At 38.3% G+C, this 11,415-nt stretch overlaps 2 long non-coding RNA genes across 18 annotated transcripts; both read left to right on the forward strand.

Annotated features, from left to right (window-relative positions):
• Positions 1–380: 380 nt before the first annotated feature.
• LOC112185858 lies at positions 381–1,288 on the forward strand. Its single transcript, XR_002930498.2, has 3 exons — positions 381–496; positions 659–759; positions 1,234–1,288. It is a non-coding gene; the product is annotated as an uncharacterized LOC112185858 (long non-coding RNA).
• A 5,272-nt stretch (positions 1,289–6,560) lies between these two features.
• Positions 6,561–10,088, forward strand: LOC112188957. 17 transcript variants are annotated; one of them, XR_005807012.1, is made up of 10 exons: positions 6,561–6,740; positions 6,875–7,003; positions 7,945–8,131; positions 8,300–8,461; positions 8,559–8,636; positions 8,744–8,809; positions 8,961–9,069; positions 9,219–9,301; positions 9,719–9,809; positions 9,929–10,088. It is a non-coding gene; the product is annotated as an uncharacterized LOC112188957 (long non-coding RNA). The 17 variants fall into 17 exon arrangements; XR_005807007.1 differs by having other exon boundaries at positions 6,563–6,740; positions 6,903–7,003; XR_005807009.1 differs by having other exon boundaries at positions 6,563–6,740; positions 6,903–7,003; positions 7,959–8,131.
• Positions 10,089–11,415: the final 1,327 nt, after the last annotated feature.

Consider the following 11,415-nt stretch of genomic DNA (forward strand, 5'->3'; position numbering starts at 1 on the left):
TCCCGAGGCTACGCCTCACTCTGACAATGACCGCCACGCGGGGTTACGGTCAGATCGTCCCTGTAACGTCCCGTACCTCAATTTACCAGTTTACTAGTCATTTGGACGGTAAACGACCTTTACCTTCACTTTTATTGTCGTTTCGGTACTTTTAGGGGGCCCTAAAAGATGACTTTTTGTTCGGATCAAAATTTGAGAAAATTTTCTTCATGAAAGTTGTAGGAGACGTTAAACCGAGCGCGTGCATATGTGGTACGTAAAAATCGGAGTTCGTATGTCAAAGTTATGAGTATTTTCGTGTGAGGGGTATTTACGTCATTTCAGCACACCTTAATTATAAGGGGCTGATCAGCCCCATTTCCAGCCATTCTCCCCCCATCTTTTACGACAGAAACCAAAAAGAAAAAGAGAGGAAGAGAGAGAGAAAGAGAAAGAAAGAAGGAAAGAAAGAAAGGGAGATCCGTTCAAACCGTCGACATTTTGGAGAAACCTCAAGGTATAAAGTTGTTCTTTACCTCATGATCTTTCTTTTGAGTATAATTTTGCATATATATTGGGGGATTTTAGAGATTGAAAATCCGGCACTATTCACAAATTGGGGGTTTACAGTTTTCTTAATTGTTGAGGTAGTTCTAGTTGTTTTCTGAACTTGGTGTAGTTGAGAAAAATGCTAGGGGGATTGAGATGAAGCTGCTGCCAAAATTTGGTGACCATCGGAGAAGTTGACCGCCGAGTGAACAGTACCGCGCGTGAACAGTGGTGAGGTTTAAACAGAATTTAAATTCTATTTTTTTAGCTTTAAATCCTATAATTTTTGTAGAGGTTGATTATGTGAATTTGGTTGGAATTGGAAAAGTTTTTAATCGATTATAAATTTCTAAAGATTTGGATTTCGGTTAATGTTAATCGTGAATCCGATTGTCGGATTTCCTCCATAATTGTTATATAGTCTGAAATCGACGAGTGGGCAGTGTTTGTGAAGTTTGGTAATTTTTGGAGAAACTTGGAATTAAGTATGAATTTTGAAGTTTAGGGTTTCGATTATCGAATTACGAGAATCCGACCGTCGGATATCTCTCGGTTCTACCTTGAAACCTTTAAATTAACGAATTGGTGTTAGTGGTATAATTTGGGCTAAATCCGAGGAGAATGGGAGATGTAATTATGAGGAATTAATTTTAGGAATCGTATTAAATTATTGAAGAATTATTCACAGAATATAATTGTGTACAGGACGACGTACCGAGCTATTGCTCGATGACGGAACACGAATGCGTGATCGTCGGAATAGTACTGTGAGTGGACTTTTATTTTTAAATATTGATGCATGCATTTATTTTCTTAAATAATGCTCTAGTTTTAATCATATTACTTATTGAGCAAATGATTTGATTTTCGGAAATTCGATCTCGGTTTATCTCGTGGATTGGCTCTCGATAATGAGTTTCAAAGGTTGATTATGATTTATAATATTATTTGACAAATTGCTTATTTCCGAGGTAATTTTCCGGAATTAAGTATATTTCTAATTGCCGATTTAAGTTCCTGGAAGATTCTCGAGATGAGTTTCGATGGAGTTGGATTTTCTCATTTATTTATTGACTTTCGGTTTTGGCATCGGGAATGCCTAATTAAGGATTTTGGATTTGGTTGGTTTCTTGGAGATTTTGAGAGATTTTTGGAAATGGGATTTGCTTATACTAATTTCCGGTTTCCTTTACGGATTTGAGAATATTTTGGGCGTGTCGTCGATTTATTTCTATTTCTCACTTGTTTATTTTGAGATTGAGAGTAATCTTGGCGTGCGGGGTCACGTCGTTGAATACTTGGTTTCTATCTCGTGAGAAATGTGGGGAAGCTACATGGATTTACTGGTTTTCGATGATTTTTCCTCACCATACGCGGGTCATGTGATTTGGTCTCCTCCTCACAGACTTTGTGTTTGTGAGTGGCAGTTGAGGTAGCTTATTCTCCTCCTCACTTACTTTGTGTATGTGAGTGGCAGTCGAGGTGATTTATTCTCCTCCTCACGTGGGTGGCAGTCGAGGTCATATTCTCCTCCTCACACAATCTATGTGTGAGTGGAAGTTGAGGTTATTAGTTCTCCTCCTCGCACAATCTATGTGTGAGTGGCAGTCGAGGGTAGGTAGAGCCTGGGAGGCTCCATTACCCGTATGGTGATATTTCTTCCCCATATCCTATCATTACTTGACTAGCGGGGCCTAGTCTGATTTCCGTTTAACCAGCGGGGCTGGTCTTATTCTGTTGAGTATCGGAGTTTCCATCCTTCCTTTCAGTTGTTTGGGACTAGCGGGGCTAGTCGGTTTTCTTGAGCGGAACTCCTTTTGTTTCGTTTTCCTAAATCAGTGCATGCATCGGGAGATTTTTTAATAAATTAAATGTGGGAAAGTATAAAATCTCTTTTGTTTAAAATTGCTTATTTTTGTCCACTCACACTAACGTGTTTTCAATACTTTCCCCTGGGCCCTTCGGTTTCAAATGCCCAGTTTGCAGGGGAATTAGTGAGGTCGGGCGTATACGGAGTTGAGGCATAGTCAACAGCATGGCTTCCGCGTTTGCCTTTGAGTTAGGTTGTCCTTATTTACCTTTCTATTAGAATTGCTCTGATTACCTATGAGATTTATGTTTTTCAAGTTGAGGTTTGTGTTTTGTGAATTGGAGATTGATGTTGAGTTGGGGAGCAGGGTGGCTCCAGAAGTATAAGGATGATTTGATTTAGAAGTGTAAATGCTTTCTACAGGTTTTGGGTAGCCCATTTTAGGGGAAGTTCCGCCAAATTTTTGGTAGAATTTCTTCTAAGGTGGGCCCCGCAGGGCCACTTCGGATTTCAGGGTGAAATCCGGGGCGGGTCCTGTCAGTCCCTATCAGAGCATTAGGTTGTCAGATTCTGTAGACTTGTTTCTATCCTGTTACCTTACCCGCTTGATGGCACAGTACCTCCCGAGTGATGGCCCGACTGCAGCGGTTCCCCATCGTTTGCTCTTCGGTGCTGATGTATTCATTAAGTGTGTAAGGTGCATGTCTAGATGAGGTTCCTTTAGGTGCTATGCCTCTTGTACGCCGACCTCCTAGAGTTGTCGTTGCGTGGCGGATTATTCGCATATTTTGTACATTTCCCTACTGATGGTAGAGTAAGACTACTCTACAATATCGAATTGTGCTATGATGTGATTCGAGGAAATGTTGTGGTTATTTCTTCCTCGATGCCAGTAAGTTTGTTGGAGCTGGGTTTAAGGTGCGAGAACAGAGTTCGATTTCTTGTTTGAGTGACTGAGACGAGTGACTATAGTTTTAGGTCGTCTCCAAATACCTAGAATCATAATGGTTATTTGAAGTAGGACTAATAGTAATAGTGGTTCTGATTTTGAACCGAGTTTCGAGAGATGTGTCACGTAGACGTGGTTGTTGTTGCGAGCATCATTTTGGAATGATACTTTGCAATTCACAAAGGAAACCGGATTGGAAAATTCCTCCATTTAGACACCATGGGCTGTCGACCTGACCATGACTTGTGGACATAGTTTTGTTCAAGTGAAGGAAATTGATTTTTGTGGCTTTTTGTGTTATGAATTGATTTTCTTAAGTTTTGGATCGTAGTGAGTATGGAGATGGACAGAAGTGAGTTTTGAAGTCGTTTTGTGTTTTAAGTTTAAGTAGGTGGGATGCTTAAAGTTTTTCAATGGAGTTTGGTTTTGATCGGTAAAATTGGGAGGATTAGAATCAACTCTTTGTAAGTGATATTGTACGAGTATGTGTCTTTGGTTAATCAATTTCAGTGAAATGGTTTAACACAACTTCGGGGATTGACGGTAGTGACACTGTTGGGTATCCATAGTGGTTCAAACGAATTACTATGTGATACGGAGTTTGATTTGAATCCTGAATCATGGAGTCATAGGAATTGAAATGTAGTAAGTTCTTGATGGAACAATTGATAGATTGAATGATTGAGATTTTGTAAGAGTAGTAAGGACGTGGATTTTCTCAGCTGATTCAGGAAGTATTTCAGGTCATAGTTTAACCAGAGTTCTAAGTTATATTTTGAGTCAAACCCCTTATGGGTTGAACTTGGATTTTGATTGTTAGGTGGTGGGACCACTTTTGGAATCTTGGTATCGCTGGAGGTGGTATGAGATGTTGGATGGGTGTCCATCTTAAAACTGATGATGTTGTCAGGGGAGGATGGTCCCCTGTAGCGAGGATTTGGAATTTGGAATTTGGAATTTGGAACCAATTAAGAGTGCAAAAAGGGGTGTATTGAAGTTTTGAAAGGTTTCGGAAATCAAGGACTTTCGGATCGTCTTACGATGGTTTAGATCACTTTTATCGCGCATGAAGGTACAATTAAGTGTCATTGGATATCCATTTGGGCGAAATTGTTGAATTTGGGATCAAGAAACGGTCATAGGGACCCCACGGGCTGTCCATAGCAATTCAAGTGGAAGTACAATGCGTTGTGGTTATTATCTTAGTTAAAAATCTTTGAGTTATGGCGAAGGTTTGGTCGAAGTCAACAAGTTCCGGGATTCTGGTAGCTTTCAATGATGGATTTCTCGATAAGTCTTTCGGGGACTATGGAAGAATTTCTTTCCTTCTTGTGGACTACGTCGTTGCTTCAATATCTCTTTTTCTTAATGCACGAGTTGATTTTCTTCCCTGCAGTTTTTGGGGTGCTTTACGCTCACGTAACACGATGCGCTTTTGCTTACTTATCAAACCATTTACAAGTTGCTTTGAACATAAGGTTTTTCAGTCACGAATGGAGGTAAACTTTTCTTTTGGGATGTTTGAGTTTGGCGGGGTTGCTATGGAATCGACCAATTATTATGACTGGCAAGGTTTCAGTTTGAGAATCATTCATTTCAAGTATTGAGTTTATAATCTAGTTGGTCAACTCTTGGATCATATTTGGAACATCTACTAGTGTTGTTGGAGACATCGTAGTCCTTAAAGGAATTGGTACATACAAGGTTTGGGAAATTTCCCCAATGTCGTATCTGTAATGAAATTGTCATGAGGTTATGTGAGACGGTTGGAGATGTTTCTACATGGGGCTAGTGAAGTAGTTATAAGAGAGAGTTTTCCCTAACTGATTAAGAAAGCTATTTTATTTTGGACTGATCAAATTCGAGTCTAGCATCTAGTAATTCAGATTGTGGTGCTCTTGGTAGTGAGAATTACCTGGGTATAAATTAAGAATATCATTTGGGGCAATAGAGATCAACGAGAATGACATGGACTCAACTATACTTCAGATCTATGACTATTAAGAAGTGTAGTCTCGGCTAAGAACAACTTGAGTGTGATGCATCTTCTTCCGGATTTGAGTCGTTGAGCTGGAGTAGAGTTAATAGTTATAATTCTTGCTTGCACTAGATTTCTGAGGACTTGGTACAGGACATGGTAGTTAAGTGAGTACTAACTTGTGAGAATTATTAGCAGCCTTGAGCGGAGGCATTGGTAAATAGTAAATTTCTTGTGACACATTTGATTTAGAAAAGTTTTCCACATTATCGTGCTTATAAAGGTTTTTGAGGAAGCTGTTATATGTGTGGCTAGCAAGGTAGCTATCAAATGAGTTTTCCTAGTCGACTCAGAACGTCATCTCATGACTTGACCAATGATTTAGTCAGGTGTCAGAGTAGCACAGTGGAAGTGTGGTGGTCCCATAACTTACTTGATTAAGAACTTGTGGGTTCGTTCGAGGTTAACCTTTATGCGTTGACAACTATGGGACCTTTAAGTGAACGACCTTCGATTAGGAATTTAAGCACAAACAATTAAGGAAGTCATTTGTTTTGGAATTGTTGACTAGCAATGACCATCTTGTGGTTATCACAATATCGATGGTGAATGGGTTGGTTTTTCACTAAGCGACTTGTATGAGGAAGTTTTGGATGCTATAATTTTTAATAGGGTGGTTTGTGACGCCAGTACCATGTGTTATCTGGGCTAACCATTGAAATGAATTTTCTTTTACACTAGAATTCATGTACTTGCGAGTTTATGGTGCTACATGGTTCAATAAGACAAGTGATTCGACTTTGGACGTTGATAATTTTAGATTATAAGCATATTTTCATTGCTTTTGTAGTGGGGATCATAAAAGTTTCTGTTGGTTGTTGATTTGAGGTTACGAAAAGAAAAGCTTAATCTAAGGAAGAGTTTGATAAGTTTTGAGATTGTGGTATTAATCAATTGGTGTGCCTTTTCTTTTCTAATCGGCATGAAATTTCGAGGGCGAAATTTTTTTAAGGAGGGGAGAATGTAACGTCCCGTACCTCAATTTACCAGTTTACTAGTCATTTGGACGGTAAACGACCTTTACCTTCACTTTTATTGTCGTTTCGGTACTTTTAGGGGGCCCTAAATTGTCGTTTCGGTACTTTTAGGGGGCCCTAAAAGATGACTTTTTGTTGGGATCAAAATTTGAGAAAATTTTCTTCATGAAAGTTGTAGGAGACGTTAAACTGAGCGCGTGCATATGTGGTACGTAAAAATCGGAGTTCGTATGTCAAAGTTATGAGTATTTTCGTGTGAGGGGTATTTAGATCATTTCAGCACACCTTAATTATAAGGGGCTGATCAGCCCCATTTCCAGCCATTCTCCCCCCATCTTTTACGACAGAAACCAAAAAGAAAAAGAGAGGAAGAGAGAGAGAGAGAAAGAAAGAAAGAGAGATCCGTTCAAACCGTCGACATTTTGGAGAAACCTCAAGGTATAAAGTTGTTCTTTACCTCATGATCTTTCTTTTGAGTATAATTTTGCATATATATTGGGGGATTTTAGAGATTGAAAATCCGGCACTATTCACAAATTGGGGGTTTACAGTTTTCTTAATTATTGAGGTAGTTCTAGTTGTTTTCTGAACTTGGTGTAGTTGAGAAAAATGCTAGGGGGATTGAGATGAAGCTGCTGCCAAAATTTGGTGACCATCGGAGAAGTTGACCGCCGAGTGAACAGTACCACGCGTGAACAGTGGTGAGGTTTAAACAGAATTTAAATTCTATTTTTTTAGCTAGTTAAATCCTATAATTTTTGTAGAGGTTGATTATGTGAATTTGGTTGGAATTGGAAAAGTTTTTAATCGATTATAAATTTCTAAAGATTTGGATTTCAGTTAATGTTAATCGTGAATCCGATTGTCGGATTTCCTCACTACTAGAATTCTGTTCATTTACATCACGTCATTTAAATCAGTTGAGATTGCACGTGATGTAAAAAAATATTATAACATCGGTTTTTGAAAATCCGATTTCTATTTACATAATTAACATCGGTTGTTACTGTTGACCGATGTCTATATTTTGATTCCAAAATATAGAAAAACGCGGAAAGACTAAGTTAAAAACTTTCGGGAACGCGGGAGCAAAATTTTCATTCCCCACACACTTTGTTATTTTTCCTACTTTTACCTTCGCTCACTTTCATCGTTCTCTCTCTCACTCTTGCCCGAAACCCTATCCCTCCCCTCCTTCCTCTCCATCCCTCTCTCCACGGCCACCATCGCCTTCCTCTCCGCTCACTCCCTCTACTATCTCTCTCTCTCATTAACCTCCTCCACCACCTTGCCGGCGCTATCACCTATACCCGCAAGCTCTCTCTCCCCTCCTTCCTCTCCATCCCTCTTTCCAAGGCCAGCATCGCCTTCCTCTCCGCTCACTCCCGCTACTATCTCTCTCTCATTAACCACCTCCACCACCTCGCCGTCGCTATCACCTGTACCCTCAAGCTCTCTCTCTCTCTCTAGCTCTCGAGCTCTCTAAGATCTCAGAAGATTTCAATCTGGCAACACATCCTCTACAACAGGTTTTAATCTGAATTAATTGCGTTAATGGTGAGTCACTACAATTGAATTCTTTGTTTTCTGTTTGGGTCCTGAGAATTTTGGGGGTTTTCAATTTTGGGGTTTTCAATTTTAGGGTTTTAATTATAGATGGGTGGAGATTTGGGGATACCTGCATTCCCTGAAGAAGACTGCATTCTTCAAGAGTGAGATTCGGAGGAGGTTGTTTGTGATGGCAGTACTGATCAATTGTGATTAGTCGTGTTGGTTATTTCATTCCTCTGCCTGGGTTTGATAGAAGGTTAATACCTCAGGATCAGTTGGTGAGTAATTGATGCTCATAGTATAGTTAGACTTTGATTTTTGATATCTTATATTCATACATGTTTACTAGTTCCTATTTCTAAGTTATTCCTTCTGTCCCTTTCATAAGAGTGAGTTGGGTTTGATGTTAAGTCTGTTATAGGGTCATCCATGTTGTTTATTTGCAGATGAGCTCGGTGATTTTACAGCTGAGCTTAAAATGTCCTTGTTCCAGCTTGGAATCAGTCCTCAAATTATAGCATCGATTATAATCACTCCTCCCTCTCTCTCTCTCGTCTGTGCTTTTCTCTCTTGTCTAATGAACTAGACGAATGCAATAGCTAAACAAGGTTGGTCTGGATGCAGATTTGAGATGTAAAGGAGGTTGATTTTCTTTAACTTTGCCCCAAATTGAGGGTTTTTGACTTGGGTGATTTGATTTTACAGGTTCTTTTGCTAAAGGCTAGGAACCAGTATACTTGGAAAGGGTTTGGGGCAATCCCTAATGCTTTACAGGAGCTAAAGGTATTTGATTTTTTTACTGTTTATGAAGATTCAGATTTGATATGTTGATTTTTTGTTATACATTTTCTGGGAATGTGGAACTGATTTTGGGTTTGGTGGTGTAATAGGAAGAGGGTCTGAAAGAGAACTTCAATACTTTCCAAGGCAATTTCCAGGGCAATAATGATCCAAAAGTAAGTGGAAGGATTGTTCTTTTAATTGTGAAAATGTGAAGTAAGGTTTCTGGTTTGGTTTTGTTTTACTTTTTAATTGTGAAGTAAGGTTTTTGGTTTTGGTTCTGTGAAGTAAGGATTGTTCTTTTAATTGTTGTTTCTTGTTTTGCAGTGTTCGCAGGGTTCAGATGATGAGAAAGGTGATGAGAGTGGTCATGCAACCGGGAGTCAGAATGAGAACCCCAGTGTCAATCCCAAATCTTCAGGAAACTCGAAAAATGGTAAATCTTTATTGTTAGTGCTTTGAATCTTGAGTCTGAAATGATCTGAGAAAACGGAATGTAAAAAGATGTTGATTTTGTTTGGTACCATTATATGGTTCATTTGCTTGGTTTTTGAAACTCGTTGTTGTATTTGTGCCCCTGTGCAGCAAAGTTCTCTCGACATTTAATTATTCGCATTCAGAAGACTGCTTTTAAGGACAACTCACATGTAGGTGCCTTTGTCACCGAGGTATGTGTTGATGAAGATGACCAAAATTTTGTGCCACTTCTCTTCATTAATGGAAATTGAGTTTGTAATTTATCATTATATTATGATCATTAATTCTCGTTCTTTCCTTTTTTTTTAATTTATATTTGCCAAGTAAAAATATAACAGAGATTATAAGCAAGAAGCAAATTCTACATTGCATATAGCCTCCTTTTCTAGTGATGAACAGATAGCTACTTCATTTACTACGGTTCTTTCATTTACTTTTCCCTATAGAAATACCAACTCTTGTCACTTTATGATGACATATTATCATATATGCTCACGGATATCAAGTGCAAAAGGGAGGAATGGAAGATTTGAGAATCTGTTTATTAGAAAAGATTCAAGCTCTGCATACTTTAGTCACCTATTTGTGGACACTGCTGTGTATACCAGGAATCGTTGTTTTCGTTTAGCTCTATCATCAAAGGCAGGGAAGAATTCAGTGCTTCTACCTACTAGGCGCTTCAAAACTAAGGACATGATGGTATGCTACCCACCCTTCTAAATGGTATCTGACACCTGGCCTTTTCTTACCAATGTTTTGATATCTAGTGCTTCTTTAACTATGATATATCTTATGATCAAAGTTATGGTTTCCAACAGCAGTCTGAAGAGGAGATGTTCATGGCGTCTTTGATAGGGGTCGTCAAGGGGCCGGGCCGGGCCTTGCCATATTTTTAAATAATTGCGGGCCGGGCCGGGCCGGGCTTTATTAAAAATCAAAGGATCCAAGCCCGTCCATATAAAGCGGGCCTTGCGGGCTTTTTCGGGCCGGGCCGGGCTTGGCCTTGCAGGCTTTATTTATAAATAAATATTTAAAGACACAATTTTTTTTTTTTAATCAAGCTTTGGAAATTCAATGGATAATGATCAAATACAACCAAAGATAATAGATCTATATAACTATATTGTACCAAAAAAAATCTATATTTATATATAGATACTAATTTATTGATAAATAAATTTTTAAAGACACTAATTTTTTATAAACCTATATTTATATATCATACACTCCAAAGAGCAACCCCTATCAATTCAAAGAAAATGGAAAAACCGACCGTTGGATGAGTTTATTACAATAAATTATGAGTGTGGTAAAAAATTTAGCCAATTTCACCATATTTTAGAATCCGATCGGATTGGTCAACCGTAGTCACTTATATGTTTTATTGTTTGACCGATGGCGTGGCAACCGCGAAACGTGCTTATTTTTTCACATCACGTTTGTATATATTCCATCGATGGATGTGCGTGGACATAAGATAAAAAAAATTAATTTTAATTACAAACACATTGGTGTATACCAATTTTATTCCTTTAGTTGTATGACTTATACATTGCATTTAAATTGTTTAGGTTCATTCTAAAGCAACCATGAAGTAGAAAATGAATTCGGAGAAATCAACCGCTCGATGGAGAGATTGTAATGTTTTATGGTGATTGTAGAAAATCTAGCCAATTTCGTTATTGTTTCGAATTCGATCAACTAGGTCAAACGTAGTTACTCTTATAAACCTATATTTATATATCATACACTCCAAAGAGCAACCCCTATCAATTCAAAGAAAATGAAAAAACCGACCGTTGGATGAGTTTATTACAATAAATTATGAGTGTGGTAAAAAATTTAGCCAATTTCACCATATTTTCGAATCCGATCGGATTGGTCAACCGTAGTCACTTATATGTTTTATTGGTTGACCGATGGCGTGGCAACCGCGAAACATGCTTATTTTTTCACATCACGTTTGTATATATTCCATCGATGGATGTGCGTGGACATAAGATAAAAAAAATTAATTTTAATTACAAACACATTGGTGTATACCAATTTTATTCCTTTAGTTGTATGACTTATACATTGCATTTAAATTGTTTAGGTTCATTCTAAAGCAACCATGAAGTAGAAAATGAATTCGGAGAAAGCAACCGCTCGATGGAGAGATTGTAATGTTTTATGGTGATTGTAGAAAATCTAGCCAATTTCGTTATTGTTTCGAATTCGATCAACTAGGTCAAACGTAGTTACTCTTATAAACCTATATTTATATATTATACACTCCAAAGAGCAACCCCTATCAATTCAAAGA

The sequence above is a fragment of the Rosa chinensis genome, chromosome 2, assembly GCF_002994745.2.
Source record: "Rosa chinensis cultivar Old Blush chromosome 2, RchiOBHm-V2, whole genome shotgun sequence".
Taxonomy (NCBI): Eukaryota; Viridiplantae; Streptophyta; class Magnoliopsida; order Rosales; family Rosaceae; genus Rosa; species Rosa chinensis.